General features: G+C 51.7%; 1 protein-coding gene across 3 annotated transcripts in view; it reads right to left on the reverse strand.

Moving 5' to 3' along the window:
- Positions 1–18,010, reverse strand: part of SLC39A14 (solute carrier family 39 member 14) — a 207,066-nt gene that overhangs the window by 159,662 nt on the left and 29,394 nt on the right. Inside the window, exon 1 of one of the 3 annotated variants that reach the window (XM_086943636.1) lies at positions 3,297–3,369. The exons of the other annotated variants lie outside the window; for them this stretch is intronic. The gene's annotated coding sequence lies outside the window, so the exon portion shown is untranslated. Of the gene's footprint in view, positions 1–3,296; positions 3,370–18,010 lie in introns of those variants that run through there. 3 annotated transcript variants of the gene reach the window in all.

Genomic DNA, 18,010 nt, shown 5'->3' on the forward strand with positions numbered 1-18,010 from the left:
CAATGTACTGTGGAATATGTCCCTGGACGGTTAAACGTGCACGCCGACTGCATGTCCAGGTTGCCTTTAGTAAATTCTATTTTTTCTCTTAGTTGGAACAATGAGTCTGATGTTGTTTCTAACATCGATGATGTCAACGATTGTGGTCCAACTGGTGTTTCTCCTAGCATCTCTGAAATTGAGTGGAGGGAAGCCATGGCAAATGATTCTGACCTTGCTTCCTTAACCAGGCACTTACAATATGGTTGGCCTCATGAGCGATACTTATCTGGGGACATTCTTTCCTTTTTTAAGGTAAATGACGAACTCATGTTTGACCAAGGTTTCGTGTTTCGTAGCGACAAAATCATTCCCCCCACTTCTTTGAGAGAAAGAATTATTTCCATGGCCCATGAAGGCCATATGGGCATGTCTGGCACAAAAAGGCGCATACGCGAGTTCTACTGGTGGCCTGGCGTAGACAGAATGGTTGACAAATGGGTTCGCTCATGCTCCCCTTGCGACAAAAGTGACAAAACCGTTAAACCCTTGTCTGTCGCCACTACTCCCATTGAATTTGTCTCTTGCCCCTGGAAGAAATTGGGCATTGACATAATTGGACCTCTTAACTTGTCTTCCCAGCAAAATGTGTTTGGTCTGGTCCTTATCAATTATTTTTCTAAGTGGCCAGAACTAAAAATTGTCGACAAAGTTGGCTCCACTCAAATTATTCAATTTCTTGATGAGGTTTTCTGCAGGGAAGGAATTCCCGCGGAGATAGTGTCGGATAATGGTCCGCAATTTATAAGCAAAGAATTTTCATCTTTTATCCAGAGATGCGGGATTGTGCACAAAAGGGTGTCGAACTATAATCCACAAGCCAATGGTCAGACGGAACGCTTTAACCGTGTCATCAAAGAGTCCATTCAGCTGGCTGTTAAAAGCAATCTTGACTGGAAAAAAACTCTGCGTTCCACCTTACTGTCTTACCGGACCTCTCCCAATTCTGTTACAGGGTTTTCACCCTTTGAATTGCTTAGAGGCAGAAAACCTGGTTCCAAACTTTTGCCTTGGTGGATGAAAGTTAAGATACCGGTTGATCCTTCTGTAGATCCTGCTTGTGTTAAGGACAGAGTTTTGAAGTATCAGGAAAGAATGAAAGCCAATTTTCTGTCTACTAAAAACTCTGGTCAGAAAGTCAGGGTGGGTGATTTCGTCCGCGTGAAATTAGGTAGAGCTTTTGACAATAAGTGGAGTAAGTGGTCGGACCCTTGCAAGGTTATTGAAGTATTTTCTAAAGCTGTGAGAGTTGAGGATGGGAAAATTTGGAATTTTAGAAGGATTTCTTTGTGTAGAGGTCCAAATTCTTCCAATGCAGAACCCTACTCTGCACCATCCTCCAATGATTGTTCCACTGCTAAGCCTCTGTGTGATCAAAATGACACATCTTTTTCTCCTTTGTTTAACTCTTTTGACTCTGAGAACCAGTCTGTTGATCGTGTTGTTCCTGTGTCTGGTAATTGCACTCCATCTATGCCTGACAATGGCAACTTGACCACTGAACCAACTTCTAGCCTTGTCAATGACTCTGTTAATGAAAATGTTCCCATACCTTGTCATGTCTCTAACGATGATACTTCTTCTCTTAGGAAAAGCATTCGTGTAAAACATACTCCTGTAAAGTTACATGATTACTACCTCTAAGTTTTTTTTTTTGTTGTTTTTTTTGTTTTTTAAGGGGGAAGGTGTGTAGTATTCCATTCTGTGCTTCACTCTCCCTTTAACCATGTACTTCCCTTCCTATGTTCCATTCAGAATTGTTTTGATTCTTACTGCCTGGGGATTCTTAGGGATCCTTGGGAATGTAATGTTCTATTAAGATCAGTTACTACTCTGCATCTGTTCGTGGTGGTTGTGTAAGCTGTCTCCTTGGATTAAACTGGTTCAACCATCAAGAAGTCTCTTTCTGTTTACTACACAAATCAGTCTTGACCCTGTGCCTCATGGGAGCAGTCCAGCCCGAACTGCCAAGCCATGTCTTCCCTGGACCGGAAACAAGCATCCTGTGACCGGTTTCTGGATAACACCCTTCATCAACCTGGCTAGCTTGAATCCAGGGGCAAAGTGAGCAAGGGACCCATGCCTGGGTATACCCTGCCAACTTAGGGCGAACAAAGCAAACACAAGGAGATGATTGACAGAGCAATGAAACTTTTAACCCAATAGCAGCAAGGCAAGTACAACAGAGACAGCTTTAAGAGGAGGAAAATAATTAGGCTACACGAGACCTGTGGTCAGACAGAGGAGAGCAGAGAGGGTCAAGGCACGCGTGAAATGCTATAAGGCTTAGTTAGGACAATGCCACACTTTGCAGGTCCAACTAAGTCTTAATTATTGTAAGTAAAACAGTTTGGGCTTCATGAAAGGGAGTTGTGTTCCCAGTCTGGAACCGAACAGTCGATACACAGACCCAACAAAAACAGCTCACACTCCAAACGGCAAACAGAGGGAAAGTGTCTGCTTGTGACACAATGTGGCCAGTCATAATCTGGGGAGGGAGAAAACTAAATTGGTGTGCAAATAGCATATTCAATCAGAAAGGCTTCAGCTCCCCCCTACATAAATATGTGTGATAAATGCAAGTACTGTTTCTGCTTTTCGTATATCGCACGGTGAGGGAATCTTGAGAATTGTTTCATTGCTAAAAGTAGTAAATTCAATCCTACCTTCCCTATACTTCAATGGTAACTGACTGATGCTAGATCCCTATATAAGACAGCATATATCACACACAAGGTTGTTCCCCTAGTCACTCCGTGCTGCCCGACTGACAAGTTGACCATGTCAACAGACCAACGTTCTCTTCACAGTGCAGAGACGCGTCGCTTGGAACCCCTCCATTCAGAAAAGAGAAAAGGAATGTGCAATCCTTCTCGGGCAGGGCAACTAGAAATAGTAACTCCTTCCCACTGGCCTTATGCATTAGTGAGTCCTAATTCTGTTCAAGAAAGAACTCAAACTCCTATTCGGGTCTTCAACTGCTCCAGCTGTTCTCTGTCACTCAACTTTTTCACCCTCAACTCTTCTTTCCTATCAGAGACTTTCTCTCCCTTCCTTTGTGCTTTGTGACCCTTTCGCCTGTGCCCCCAAGTACAATTATTCCAAAAAACTCTTGGCTCTTACCTGGATGCTTCTTAGCGCTTTACCAAAATACTTTGGATCATTACGCAGCCCCAATCTCACTTCAATGTTCACGATTCTTGCCCCTTGGAAAACTATTTATATTTACTTATAATTAGCCCTTCTCCTTAACGTACCTTTATCTTGATGTTAATGTACTCAGTTTTGGAACATGTCACGATGTATGTGCTACTTCCCTGTGAAATGCAAATCTGACCTTAAGGGGTCAAAACAAAGGCACATCTCCGGTCACACATCATAAGTCACGACTTGCATGCTATTCTTTTAATATAATACAAGTTGTCATTGATGTTTCCGTCATTGCAACTAAATATATCCTACAAGTTTCATGCATTTGGATAAATGTCTTTATTTTCTTTTTGTGCGCGCAAACACGCAGAGTACAGGCTCTCTCTCACTCAGCTGCACGTTCGTCCATTCCACCCCCCCCCCCCCCCCCCCAACTTCCTCTCATGCACGCTATTCGGTCTCAAAACACTACTCATGACACTGATTCCATTACTTGCGTGCTATTATTTTAATATAATACAAGTTGTCTGTGTGCCCCACTTTCTCACCCAGCATGTCCGTGTGTCCCACCTCCTCACCCTGCTTGCCCGTGTGTACATCTTCTCTACCAGCCTGTCCATTTGCCCTCACTTCTAATCCAGCCTGTCCGTGTACTATAGCTCCTCATCCAACCTCAGTGCCAGCTCCACCTCAGGCTGTTCGTGTACTCCAGCTCCACCTCAGGCTGTCCGTCTACTCCAGCTCCACCTCAGCCTGTCCGTGTACTCCAGCTCCACCCCAGCCTGTCCGTCTACTCCAGCTCCACCCCAGCCTGTCCGTCTACTCCAGCTCCACCTCAGCCTGTCCGTCTACTCCAGCTCCACCTCAGGCTGTCCGTGTACTCCAGCTCCACCCCAGCCTGTCCGTGTACTCCAGCTCCACCCCAGCCTGTCCGTCTACTCCAGCTCCACCCCAGCCTGTCCGTCTACTCCAGCTCCACCTCAGCCTGTCCGTCTACTCCAGCTCCACCTCAGGCTGTCCGTGTACTCCAGCTCCACCTCAGCCTGTCCGTGTACTCCAGCTCCACCTCAGCCTGTCCGTGTACTCCAGCTCCACCCCAGCCTGTCCGTCTACTCCAGCTCCACCTCAGCCTGTCCGTCTACTCCAGCTCCACCTCAGGCTGTCCGTGTACTCCAGCTCCACCCCAGCCTGTCCGTGTACTCCAGCTCCACCCCAGCCTGTCCGTGTACTCCAGCTCCACCCCAGCCTGTCCGTCTACTCCAGCTCCACCCCAGCCTGTCCGTCTACTCCAGCTCCACCTCAGCCTGTCCGTCTACTCCAGCTCCACCTCAGCCTGTCCGTCTACTCCAGCTCCACCACAGCCTGTCCGTCTACTCCAGCTCCACCTCAGCCTGTCCGTGTACTCCAGCTCCACCCCAGCCTGTCTGTGTACTCCAGCTCCACCTCGGCCTGTCCGTATAGTCCTGCTCCACCTCGGCCTGTCCGTCTACTCCAGCTCCACCTCAGCCTGTCCGTCTACTCAAGCTCCACCTTTGCCTGTCCGTGTACTCCAGCTCCACCCCAGGCCTGTCTGTGTACTCCAGCTCTAACTTAGCCTGTCTGTGTACTCCAGCTCCACCCCAGCCTGTCCGTATACTACTGCTCCACCTCAGCCTGTCCGTCTACTCCTGCTCCACCTCAGCCTGTCCGTGTACTCCAGCTCCATCTTAGCCTGTTTGTGTACTCCAGCTCCACCCCAGCCTCTCAGTGTACTCCAGCTCCACCCCAGCCTGGTCCGTGTACTCCAGTTCCATCTCAGCCTGTCCGTGTACTCCAGTTCCATCTTAGCCTGTCCGCCTACTCCAGCTCCACCTCAGCCTGTCCGTGTACTCCAGCTCCACCTCAGCCTGTCCGTGTACTCCAGCTCCACCTTAGCCTGTCCGTGTACTCCAGCTCCACCTTAGCCTGTCCGTGTACTCCAGCTCCACCTTAGCCTGTCCGTGTACTCCAGCTCAACCCCAGCCTGTCCGTATAATCCTGCTACACCTCAGCCTGTCCGTCTAATCCAGCTCCTCCTCTACGTGTACTCCAGCTCCACCTTAGCCTGTCCGTGTACTCCAGCTCCACCTCAGCCTCTTCAAATCCAGCATGTCCGTGTGCTATAGCTCCTCATCCAACCTCAGTGCCCCCTTTGTCCCACATCCTCATCCAGCTTGCCCGTGCTTCTCAAGCAGCCTGTCCATTTACCCTCGCTTCTAATCCAGCCTGTCCGTGTGCTGTAGTTCCTCATCCAACCTCAGTGCCAGCTCCACCCCAACCTGTCCGTGTACTCCAGCTCCACCCCAGCCTGTCCGTGTACTCCAGCTCCACCCCAGCCTGTCCGTGTACTCCAGCTCCACCCCAGCCTGTCCGTGTACTCCAGCTCCACCCCAGCCTGTCCGTGTACTCCAGCTCCACCCCAGCCTGTCCGTCTACTCCTGCTCCACCTCAGCATGTCCGTCTACTCCTGCTCCACCTCAGCCTGTCCGTCTACTCCTGCTGTCCGTCTACTCCTGCTCCACCTCAGCCTGTCCGTCTACTCCTGCTCCACCTCAGCCTGTCCGTCTACTCCTGCTCCACCTCAGCCTGTCCGTCTACTCCTGCTCCACCTCAGCCTGTCCGTCTACGCCTGCTCTACCTCGGCCTGTCCGTCTACGCCTGCTCTACCTCGGCCTGTCCGTGTATTCCAGCTCCATCTTAGCCTGTCCGTGTACTCCTGCTCCACCCCAGCCTCTCAGTGTACTCCAGCTCCACCACAGCCTGTCCGTATACTCCAGCTCCACCACAGCCTGTCCGTATACTCCAGCTCCACCACAGCCTGTCCGTATACTCCAGCTCCACCTCAGCCTGTCTGTCTACTCCAGCTCCACCTCAGCCTGTCCGTGTACTCCAGCTCCACCCCAGGCCTGTCCGTGTACTCCAGCTCCACCCCAGGCCTGTCCGTGTACTCCAGCTCCACCCCAGACCTGTCCGTGTACTCCAGCTACAACTTAGCCGGTCCGTGTACTCCAGCTACAACTTAGCCGGTCCGTGTACTCCAGCTACAACTTAGCCTGTCCGTGTACTCCAGCTCCACCCTAGCCTGTCCGTATACTCCTGCTCCACCTCAGCCTGTCCGTCTACTCCTGCTCCACCTCAGCCTGTCCGTCTACTCCTGCTCCACCTCAGCCTGTCCGTCTACTCCTGCTCTACCTCGGCCTGTCCGTGTATTCCAGCTCCATCTTAGCCTGTCCGTGTACTCCAGCTCCACCCCAGCCTCTCAGTGTACTCCAGCTCCACCACAGCCTGTCCGTATACTCCAGCTCCACCACAGCCTGTCCGTATACTCCAGCTCCACCACAGCCTGTCCGTATACTCCAGCTCCACCACAGCCTGTCCGTATACTCCAGCTCCACCACAGCCTGTCCGTATACTCCAGCTCCACCACAGCCTGTCTGTCTACTCCAGCTCCACCTCAGCCTGTCTGTCTACTCCAGCTCCACCTCAGCCTGTCTGTCTACTCCAGCTCCACCTCAGCCTGTCCGTGTACTCCAGCTCCACCTCAGGCCTGTCCGTGTACTCCAGCTCCACCCCAGGCCTGTCCGTGTACTCCAGCTCCACCCCAGGCCTGTCCGTGTACTCCAGCTACAACTTAGCCTGTCCGTGTACTCCAGCTCCACCCTAGCCTGTCCGTATACTCCAGCTCCACCCTAGCATGCCCGTATACTCCTGCTCCACCTCAGCCTCGTCGTCTACTCCAGCTCCACCTCAGCCTGTCCGTCTACTCCAGCTCCACCCCAGGCCTGTCCGTCTACTCCAGCTCCACCCCAGGCCTGTCCGTCTACTCCAGCTCCACCCCAGGCCTGTCCGTCTACTCCAGCTCCACCCAGGCCTGTCCGTCTCCTCCAGCTCCACCCCAGGCCTGTCCGTCTACTCCAGCTCCACCCCAGGCCTGTCCGTCTACTCCAGCTCCACCCAGGCCTGTCCGTCTACTCCAGCTCCACCCCAGGCCTGTCCGTCTACTCCAGCTCCACCCCAGGCCTGTCCGTCTACTCCAGATCCACCCCAGGCCTGTCCGTATACTCCAGCTCCACCTCAGCCTGTCCGTGTACTCCAGCTCCACCCCAGGCCTGTCCGTGTACTCCAGCTCCACCCCAGCCTGTCCGTGTACTCCAGCTCCACCTCAGCCTGTCCGTGTACTCCAGCTCCACCTTAGGCTGTCCGTGTACTCCAGCTCTACCCCAACCTGTCCGTATACTCCAGCTCCACCTCAGCCTGTCCGTGTACTCCTACTCCACCTCAGCCTGTCCGTCTACTCCAGCTCCACCCCATGTTGTCTGTGTGCTATAGTTCCTCATCCAACCTCAGTGCCCTTTCTTTTCCCTGACGTATTAGCTAAGACTTTATCTAAGGCAAGCCTGTCCGTGTGCCCCACTTTCTCACCCAGCATGTCAGTGTGTCCCACCTACTCATCCAGCTTGCCCCTGTGCCCACCTTCTCAACCAGCCTGTTCATTTCACCTGCCCTCTCTTCAAATCCAGCCTGTCCGTGTACTCCAGCTCCACCTCAGCCTCTTCAAATCCAGCATGTCCGTGTGCTATAGCTCCTCATCCAACCTCAGTGCCCCTTTGTCCCACATCCTCATCCAGCTTGCCCGTGCTTCTCAAGCAGCCTGTCCATTTGCCCTAGCTTCTAATCCAGCCTGTCCGTGTGCTATAGTTCCTCATCCAACCTCAGTGCCAGCTCCACCCTAGCCTGTCCGTGTACTCCAGCCTGTCCGTGTACTCCAGCTCCACCCCAGCCTGTCCGTGTACTCCAGCTCCACCCCAGCCTGTCCGTCTACTCCAGCTCCACCCCAGACTGTCTGTGTGCTATAGATCCTCATCCAACCTCAGTGCCCCTTCTTTTCCCTGAGGTCTTAGATAAGACTTTAGCTAAGCCAAGACTGTCCGTGTGACCCACATTTCAATGTTCACGTGTCACTCCTCACCAAGCCTGTCCGTGTGCCTCACTTTCTCACCACTATACATAGCCAGTATGGACTAACACCTGTTGTGGGTCATTACCCTTGTGGCCAATGTGTAGCATGTGACACCACTACAATGACAAAATCCTGTGTATTAAATGGGAAGGAATGGATTTTCAAACATCATTCGAATTGTCTGACGAGGAATGTCATTTATTGCATACAATGTCCCTGCCACCTTTCATACATTGGTAAGACCACACAAGAAGTGAAGAAAAGAATAGTACAACACCAATCCCGGATTAGGTGTAAGGTATTGACAGCGCCATTAGTAGAACACTATATTCAGAATTCACATGGCCCAAAGGATAGGAAATGGTTTGTGCTGGAGGTGGTGAAGAGTTCGAAAAGGAGGACCAATGTAGATCGCCTGCTAACATTAAAAGAAAACAGATGGATATGGACTAGCAGGACGATGGAATATGGATTAAACCGATATGTAGAATGGCACAGTTTAGCGACCCTATAATGTGGTCAATAAGGACTACTATACTACAATACATGTGGTGTGGTCTTGTGCAATGATTACCCTGTAACTATGACTTTCAGATAGTGAGGTATTATTTGACTGGTCTCGTGTAGAGGGGGTCCTCCCCATGATTGAGGTCATTGTCTATTTCACGATATTGGCTCGCGTTTGAGTGGTACCTACCGTGATATTCACTTTATCACATAGTTGTTTTTAAGCAGGTGTATACCTAAGGTCTATTGTGCACTTTTAGGCATTATGTCGTTAGTTTATAATCTGTGTTATAATTTGTCATATTTATTTGTTTACACTTTCTTCGTTATATGACACTCATCGTCACCAACTACCTGTATTAGATGACTATGGGGACTGTAATATTGACTTGGCAGGTTAGCCAGTCCTACTAAGATGCCCGCCGCATTTCTATGCGCGTTGGTAATCGTATGCGCATGCCCGGACATAACGTGGTGAGGTGAGAGGTCAACTCACGTAGCCGCGGAGCCTTGACGCTGAACTAAGGAAGACGAGGAGAAATCCCGCCGATAGCCTGGTATCCGAGTAAGTACGATTGTTTGGCTACAGTATAGTGTGCATGCAATCTTTTGAAACCGAAGCAGGCATTTCAGAAGTCTGACGGCAGGTACTTTCGTTTTGTTATTTAGGTGAGATGGTATGCCCTTTATAATAACAGCGGACTGATCCCGACTTATTACAATACCTTGACATTAATTTGGGAGGTAAGCGATGCTCAAGTGAGTGTTTAGAAGAGTTGTATGTGTGCGAGATTGTTTAGTGATGTTCCGAACTGGGACCTCATAAGTTTGACAGCATACATCTTGACTTTATCTATGTACAGGTATAATGGAGTTTTATATTTGAACAATAGTGGCCTTCGGTGAGAAGCCTTATTGTGATCTACAAGGTAAGCGAGGAACTTGGCTAGTATATATTCTTAGCTCATACATACGAGGAATGGGGATACGAGTTATAGGTATATTCCAAGTCTGGTTTTATGTTCACAGGCTTGTTCGATCTGTATCAGTTCAGTGAGTATCATACACCCCAATGGGATATGTCATTTGTGGTGTTTTATAATGTCACACTGGGTGTGGTGACGGTTAGTTTAATGTTAGCAGACAATCAATTATATTGGACATGAGTAGTAGGATCTAGTGTACTAAATGTATATATATTGTATATTTTTGTAGATATTGTGTGCAACGTATAGTCCTGAGCAGTGCTTAATTTGTAAAATATGAAGTGCAGGTGCTCTAATCTTTGTCGGTGGCCACACCCATGTTTTTTCTGGCTCCACCCACTCCCTACACTGGCACCACCCACTTACTCTATTAGTGCCACCCACATCTTCAACTGGCACTGCTAAAAGTCAGGTGGCATCTGAGTACAAACTGAGCCCTTTTAGCTGATTTTCTTTTTAGAACTGGAGCCCTTGGGAGGACCTCACCAGCTCCATAGGCATGGCAGAGCAAGCTTGAGTCTGAAAGCCTTCTCTGACAACATCGCAGTTGCATTTAGTGGGGTCAGGCATTTTTATGCCCCACTCCTGCCCCCCCTAGCTACAGCGACCCTGTACACACATAGTGGCCGGAATAAAGACACCAGTCAGCCTGGACATAAAGCAGGCGGAAAAGCGATAAGGTTACAGGTGGGGTGTGGCTCCTAGCCGTAGGCCTGCTGCCTTGCAGAGTCGCCAACGTCAGAAAGCTGCTTGCAGTGCTGCAAAACTCAAGACCTAGAAGTAGGTACCACCCACTGCCACTGACCAGACTGTGTGTGTACTGTCTGTGTGTTAATAATTACATAAATTATTTCTTTCCAATGTTGGGAAACAAACTATTTACATCAGATTCCCTTTCTTTTTAGGCCTCATTACTAACGTGCTAGGAACAGTAGTTTCTTCCGACTACAACAAGCACAAACTTTTTTTTGTAGGGACTCTGTCAGACATTTTTTGTTGATTCACCTCACTCATGCACTTTAGCCATTAACCCTTCGAAGTAATCTGCTTGGTTCTTAAAGGCACCACGCAGATTACATCACTTTCTGCATTACCATTACACCCATACCTTCCACTGCATGAAGTAGTATGACTGTTCTCCTCCGTTTTCAGCTGCCTCCCGTTAGCGCACATAGTCCAGTGACTTCTTAGACTTTCTCTTTGCTCAATGGAGTGTAATTTCGAATATTTATATGTTTCACTTGTCTTTATTGCTTGTTTTTGCTCACAAAAGAGTGTCACTTAAAGCACGATCACGCCATGCTGGCTCTGCGCAGTGCACTAAGAAGAGCCGCTTAAGCACAGGTAAGAGTGACTTCTAATAAACCGTTACACCGGGAGTTAATTGTGCGCACATGAGAGCGTCACTCCTAGTCGTTGAAATATCACTTTTCAGTTATGAAAATGTCATACAGCATTCTGAAACCTTGGCAGCTAGTCTGTCCTCCGGTACAGTAAGGAAAAGTTCCCAACCCAGAGGGGTGCAGGGTATAGCCACTGTTTTCCAGTTCTGTAAGGGGGAGCACAGCGGAGGTATCGGCACTTCTCCCCAGTAACACCAAGATTGTTATATTAGAAGAAGGCGACTGGAAGCAAGAAACCATCTACGGGGAAGGGTGGGGCATGGCACGTGCCGCTTAAACAACCAGAGAGTGTTGCCAGTGTTTTATTACTATAGGGGGGAGGGCTTGAAATTGGACGCTTGGTCAGTCATTGGGCACGTGTGCTGTGCAGCATTGAGGAGTCCAGCACTCGGCACCGCCGCCCATCTGTAGGACCACTCCCTCTATGAGAGCCAATGCACCCGAGGCCTGCTGATTGCTATCTTGAAAGATAGAAAACTGTCCAATCAAAATGAGCTCCCCATGGATGACATCTGGCTCCTCTTTTTATTTTATGCTAACCTCTCATTGGCCTTTTAACTTTACTTAAACCTTACCCGGAACTGGCAGGCCAATACTGCGGCCTCGCCCTGCCATATCCAGATACATGAAAGTGTTCCGCTTCAGCCGGCGGGGGTGACGGCTTCCGCGCCTACTACTAGGCCAGGCACACATCCATGATGATCCTAATAATCGTCATATCTTGTGGAGCCATCAGAGGTGAGCTGCCTGCCTCCCACCCTGCTGGTGATCTTACAACCGGACAAAGCTAAACTAAGCCAACTAACATTCCAGTAATATGCCGTCACTATGCCAAAACTATAACGGGTTAGTTAGTTTACATTTACTGCTTAATTCTAATCTTACCGTTACTCGTGGTGGGCCGGCCGAAGGGACACACACTGGCTGCACTGCCTTTTCTTTAATTAGTACGATTAGGTGGCCTGGTGCTGCTTCTTGCTACCAAACCGTCAGCCCTGTACTACTGGCTGGCTGCAGATCGATGCCTGCACAGAAAGCCCAGATCTGCCCTTAACGCCGTCGTCGGTTGGGCTGGGCTGACAAACGTTGATGACTCGTGAGGAGTTCCAGTGGTCATGCTGGGGCGTGGCAATCAAATGTGAAAAAAATCGGCGCGCACAGCCCCTACCCCATCGGACCCTCCTCTGCGGCCCGCCCAAATAAATCAGTGTATGTGTATGTGTGTTCCTGCGGCCCGCCCACCGCCAAGTGACAACAGTTAACACTGCACTGACTCTACATATTATTTCATTTATGAATATTCACTTGGGCTGCAGGCAAAGTCGTTAAGAAGTCTCACAGCAGCAACACTAAACACCGTGACTCACATTCGGTATACATGAAAAACACGCTGCGGGCCTGCGGCGGCTGCACTTAGTACACAGTAAAAGTACATTTTATAAAACATCAATGTGTGACGTGCGCAGCAAATACATAGACCCGGCCCTGATAATTAAGTGCCGGTGCTAAGCACCGGAAAGCACCGGCACAAATTAAGCACTGGTCCTGAGGATGGATGGTCTTGGTGTGAATATTGTGAAAAAGACCGAAACGTCGACCCTACTATACCGTTTGGTTTTCAATCACCAACAACAGGAATTGTGCATATTATTGATTAATCAGCTGACTGATGTTTCAGGAGCATTCTATGCACTTGTGGGACACCCCCGCGCCGCACGGCCACCAGCTGCTGCGTGTGCCCCTTGCCTGCCTTCTGCCTCGCTGCTGCCTCGTTTGCCGGTTGCCGGCTGCCTCCGCTGCGGTTGTTTTTGCCCTTTGTTTTGTCGATAATTTGTGCCTGTTTTGTTTAATGCTCATTTTGCCCTTGTTTTGTCGATAATTTGTGCCTGTTTTGTTTAATTTCATTTTCCCCGTGTTTTGCTTTTCCTTCCTTGTTGTCCGCCTACCTCGCCGCCCTCCGCCCTCCCTTCCCGCCACCGCCGCTTTTCCCCGCCCCTTTTTCTATTCTGTACCCTCCCCGCTCCCGCCTCCCAGCTGCTCCGCCCACCCGCGCACTTCGCCTTAAATGGCGACCGTGCGAACGCGCAGCGGTCACGCGCAGCGGGCGCGCCGATTGTGCGCCGAAGGCGCGCCAAAGGTAAGCCCGTCTACGCCCGTCCGCGACCGGATCGCGCCCAGCGCCAGGACCCCTGGCCCACGAAGACCCCGACCGACCCGCCTGACGTACTCCGCCGCCACCCTCACCGCTCTCAACACCGGCCGACTCCCAGAATGCCACCAAGCCACTCCAAGACGTACCCACGGACCTTTCAGCTGCCACGCCGGCAAGTTCACCTGCATCCGGACCAGCCCCGCACCAGCACCCGCCAAGTCGAACACCAGCAGCACCCACCTCAAGTGCATCCTGCTCAACACCCGCTCCGTCCACAGACACGCCATCGAACTCTGGAACCTCCTAGACGCCACAGCCCCTGACGTTGCCTTCCTCACGGAGACCTGGATGAACGCCTCTTCAGCTCCCGACATCGCCATCGCCATCCCAGAGGGCTACAAGATCGTCCGGAGGGACCGAAACGCCAACCAGATGGGAGGAGGCATCGCCATCATCCACAGGAGCACCATCCGTCTCACGACCAGCACCGACAACACCCTGACCAGCGCCGAACACCTGCATTTCCAGATCCACACCAACCCGAACACCACCCTCAGAGGCACCCTGATCTACCGACCCCCTGGACCACGCACGCAATTCAGCGAGGACATCGCCGACTTCGTCAGCCCGCATGCCCTCCCCTCCGCTGACTACATCCTCCTGGGAGACCTCAACTTCCATCTGGAGAACAACAACGACCGCAACACCAGCACCCTGCTCGACAACCTCGCTTACCTGGGACTCAAGCAACTGGTGTCCACCCCCACCCACCTCGCCGGACACACACTCGACGCAGTCTTCTCTTCCAGCACAGACATCGACTTCAGCCACGCCACAGAGCTTCAATGGACGGACCACAGCTGCATCCACTTCACCTTCAAGAGAACGACGACCCACCAGCAACAGGCCGCCCGCAGAAGCTGGAACAAGATCACAGCAGACCAGCTCGCCACCTCCCTGAGCCAGCACCCTCCTGCCAGCTCAGCGAACCCCAGCCAGGCCGCCGACAACCTCACGAAGTGGATCAGCAACTGCGCGGACGAACTCGCCCCACTGAGGACCCCGCGTAGCAGACCCGGCAGCAAGAAGGCCCCATGGTTCACCAACGAACTCAAGAGCTCCAAGAAGAACTGCCGAGCCCTCGAGAAAGTCTGGAGAAGGGAACCGACACCGGACAACAGGACCTCCTTCAAACTTGCCACCCGGAAACACCACCAGCTGATCCGCGCCGCCAAGAAAACAGCATTCAAGGACCGGTTGGAAAACAACGCACACAACTGCAAGGAACTCTTCAACATCGTGAAAGAGCTTTCCAACCCCAGCGCAGGAAACAACAACATCACCCCATCGCAAGACCTCTGCAACTCCCTCGCTTCATACTTCCACAACAAGATCGCGGACATACACAGCAGCTTCAACAACCAACCAACGCACACCATGACCGAACAACCACCCCCCACCACCACCCTCCACGCCTGGACCCCGATCAGCACTGAAGACACCATCCGCACGATGAACTCCATCCACTCCGGATCACCGACCGACCCCTGCCCTCACCACGTCTTCAACAAGGCCGACGCTGTCATCGCACCCCACCTGCGAGACATCATCAACACATCCTTCGACACCACCATCTTCCCTGAGAGCTGGAAACACGCCGAACTCAGCGCTCTACTCAAGAAACCAACAGCGGACCCCACCGACCTCAAGAACTACCGCCCCATCTCGCTCCTCCCGTTTCCAGCCAAAGTCATCGAGAAGACCGTCAACAAGCAGATGGCCGCCTTCCTCGAGACGAACAGATCCCTCGACCCCTCACAGTCCGGCTTCCGAGCCAACCACAGCACCGAGACCGCCCTCATCGCCGCCACCGATGACATCCGAGCCCTGATGGACAATGGAGAAACAGCGGCCCTCATCCTCCTAGACCTCTCCGTGGCATTCGACACGGTCTGCCACCGCACCCTAGTACGGCGCCTCAGCAACATCGGAATCCAGGACAAGGCGCTGGAATGGATCATCTCCTTCCTCGACGGAAGAACACAGAGAGTCCGCCTACCACCGTACAAGTCAGAGGCCTCCGAAGTCATCTGCGGCGTCCCCCAAGGATCATCTCTGAGCCCCACCCTCTTCAACGTCTACATGAGCCCCCTCGCGGCCATCGTACGCAAACACAACCTCAGCATAATCTCCTACGCCGACGACACCCAGCTGATCCTCTCCCTGACCAACGACCCCGCCGCCGCCAGAGCCAACCTGCACGAAGGGATGAAAGAGGTAGCCGAGTGGATGACGACCAGCCGCCTGAAACTGAACTCGGACAAGACGGAGGTCCTCATCCTGGGCTCCTCACCCTCCGCTTGGGACGACTCCTGGTGGCCTCCCGCCCTGGGCACCGCACCCAAACCGACAGACCATGCTCGCAACCTGGGCTTCATCCTGGACTCCTCCCTCTCCATGACCAGGCAAGTCAACAACGTCTCCTCGGCGTGCTTCAATATCCTACGCATGCTACGGAAGATCTTCTGGTGGATCCCCACCGAGACCAGGAAGACCGTCACCCAGGCCCTCGTCACCAGCCGACTGGACTACGGCAACGCCCTCTACGCCGGTACCACCGCCAAGCTCCAGAAGAGACTCCAGCGGATCCAGAACGCCTCAGCCAGACTCATCCTCGACATCCCACGAACCAGCCACATCTCCGGACATCTGAGAGACCTTCACTGGCTCCCCGTCAACAAAAGAATCACCTTCCGCCTCCTCACCCACGCACACAAAGCCCTACACGACCAAGGCCCGAGCTACCTCAACAGCCGAGTCAACTTCTACGCTCCCAAACGCCACCTCCGATCAGCCAACCACGCCCTCGCCGCCGTCCCCCGCATCCGAAGAGCGACTACAGGAGGAAGGTCCTTCTCCTACCTGGCCGCCAAGACCTGGAACTCCCTCCCTCCCGACCTGCGCCTGACCCAAGACCACCTCTCCTTCAGGAAGAAGCTGAAGACCTGGCTGTTCGAGCAGTAGCGGCACCCCCCCCCCCCTTCTACGCTCCCAAACGCCACCTCCGATCAGCCAACCACGCCCTCGCCGCCGTCCCCCGCATCCGAAGAGCGACTACAGGAGGAAGGTCCTTCTCCTACCTGGCCGCCCAAGACCTGGAACTCCCTCCCTCCCGACCTGCGCCTGACCCAAGACCACCTCTCCTTCAGGAAGAAGCTGAAGACCTGGCTGTTCGAGCAGTAGCGGCACCCCCCCCCCCCCCCAGCGCCTTGAGACCCTACGGGTATGTAGCGTGCTTTATAAGTGTCACTGATTGATTGATTGATTGATGTATACATATGCTTGATACATAGTTTACCAACGGTGTAATACACTACAAAAAGATGTATTGAAGATGGTAGTGTTTTCTGTTGCCCTGTTTTTGTAACAATTCTTTATAACATTGTTTACAGTGTGATATAAATCTGAATAAGAGATACAGTGTTTCTTATGTTCCTTTCAATTCATAGTACATATATATGACTTGATGAAAAACGAGTAATTGTGTGAAATAATTCCTCAAGGTACATTTTTCAAATTAGTTCACTTTCACACCCAGCATGTCCGTGTGTACCACATCCTCATCCAACTTGCCCGTGTGACCACCTTCTCCACCAGCCTGTCCATTTGCCCTCGCTTGTAATCCAGCCTGTCCGTGTGCTGTCCGTGTACTACAGCTACACCCCAGCCTGTAAGTGTACTCCAGCTGCACCCCAGCCTGTCCGTTTGTCCATCACACCCCCCAACCCCTTCCTTTCATGCACGTTCTTCGCTCTCCAAACCCATTTCTCAGTCCACAGACTCCTCGCTCTACATTTCTTTTATCGCAAACAATATTGATCAGGCCACAGACTTGATCCATAACTTGCGTGATAATCATGATTTTATAAAGTGACATAAGACCCACTCAGTATTGCCTCGGCACTACAGAACATTTGTACCAAAGACTAACACACAACTCGGCAATTGTGTCGACCATCATGTTTTTTTTTTCAAGGGAGGGGTTGGGCCGTCTGGGGACGAAACAACACCAGGATACTGGAGTGCTTTAAGCTCAGCCATAAAGATTCTTATCTGTTGGCGGACATTCTCTGTGAAGTGCAAATCAGAGCTAAAGGAGACGAAGAACACAACTGCCCATCCACAGTCACATGAGAAGTAGAACGTGTGGCGCCCGGACTTGTATTTTGATCTTTCCGTCACTGCATCTAAATATATGGAACAAGTTTCATGGTTTTGGTACATTTTATTTACAGTGCGAAAACACACATACAACAGCCTCTCTCTCACTCAGCCTGTCCGTGTACTCCAGCTCCACCTTAGCCTGGCCGTGTACTCCAGCTCCACCACAGCCTGTCAGTGTACTACAGCTCCACCACAGCCTATCCGTATACTCCTGCTCCACCTCAGCCTGTCCGTCTACTCCAGATCCACCCCAGCCTGTCTGTGTGCTATAGCTCCTCATCCAACCTCAGTGCCCCTTCGATTCCCTAACGTCTTAGCTAAGATTTTAGCTAAGGCAAGCCTGTCCGTGTGCCACAGATTTAAATGTTCACTTGTCACTCCTCACCAAGCCTGTCCGTGTGCCCCACTTTTTCACCCAGCATGTGCGTGTGTCCCACCTCCTCATCCAGCTTGCCAGTGGGCCCACCTTCTCAACCAGCCTCTCCATTTGCCCTCACTTCTAATCCAGCCTGTCCGTGTACTATAGCTCGTCATCCTACATCAGTGGCCCTTCTTTTCCCTGACATCTTAG

Source organism: Lissotriton vulgaris, chromosome 11, assembly GCF_964263255.1.
Source record: "Lissotriton vulgaris chromosome 11, aLisVul1.2, whole genome shotgun sequence".
NCBI lineage: Eukaryota > Metazoa > Chordata > Amphibia > Caudata > Salamandridae > Lissotriton > Lissotriton vulgaris.